The following is a 796-nucleotide window of genomic DNA, read 5'->3' as shown; positions in this document are numbered from 1 at the left end:
GGATGGAGAGAGTGGGGAGGGAGAGAGTGGGGAGGGAGAGAGTGGGGAGGGAGAGAGTGGGGAGGGAGAGAGTGGGGAGGGAGAGAAAGAGATCCCCATCCGTCTTGCTATAGAGAGTATAACATGCTTTGTCGAGGGCATTAAGTATGGTTAAAACTTGTCTTTTCATTTCACCATTTTGTTGAAAGCAGCAGAGAGTTTCTGAACTGCTTGACCTTCGTTTCCAAAAGTTATCATTGCTTTTCGAGTTTAGATTCTATACACTGAGGGAAAATTTCTATTCTCGAAATACATGATTTATCTCAGAGTTTCTAAGTTTCCTAAGTCACCATAATAATTATCTGAAACCTTAGAGTATTTGTGTCTCGTAAAACACCTGTGCTATGTTACTTTATATAACGTATATCATTCATTGGTGTAAACAGCGTAATTGCTGCTAACTTTGAATGGTGCCAAGGGAGTAGCACGCGTTGAAATAGCAGTCAAATAAAACCTAAACACTCCGTTGAAACCACACGGTGTGAAAAGTAGAACAATATGGTCTGTGTTTCGATATACAAGCATTAAAAGCAACGAACATTCACCTAAACGAACCACTCTCAAAATATGAACGTGCAAATTCAAACATGCATAAAGATAGATACAAATATATATGCGTGTGCGAGCATATGTGCGGTGGTATTTAAATCAGAGAATGTCTTTACGTGCTTATATTTATGTGTGCACGTGTGTGTGTGTGTGTGTGTGTGTGTGTGTGTGTGTGTGGGTGTGGGTGTGTGTGTGTGTGTGTGTGTGT

This window comes from Octopus bimaculoides, chromosome 13, assembly GCF_001194135.2.
Source record: "Octopus bimaculoides isolate UCB-OBI-ISO-001 chromosome 13, ASM119413v2, whole genome shotgun sequence".
Classification (NCBI taxonomy): Eukaryota; Metazoa; Mollusca; class Cephalopoda; order Octopoda; family Octopodidae; genus Octopus; species Octopus bimaculoides.
Note: the sequence above shows the minus strand (reverse complement) of the source record.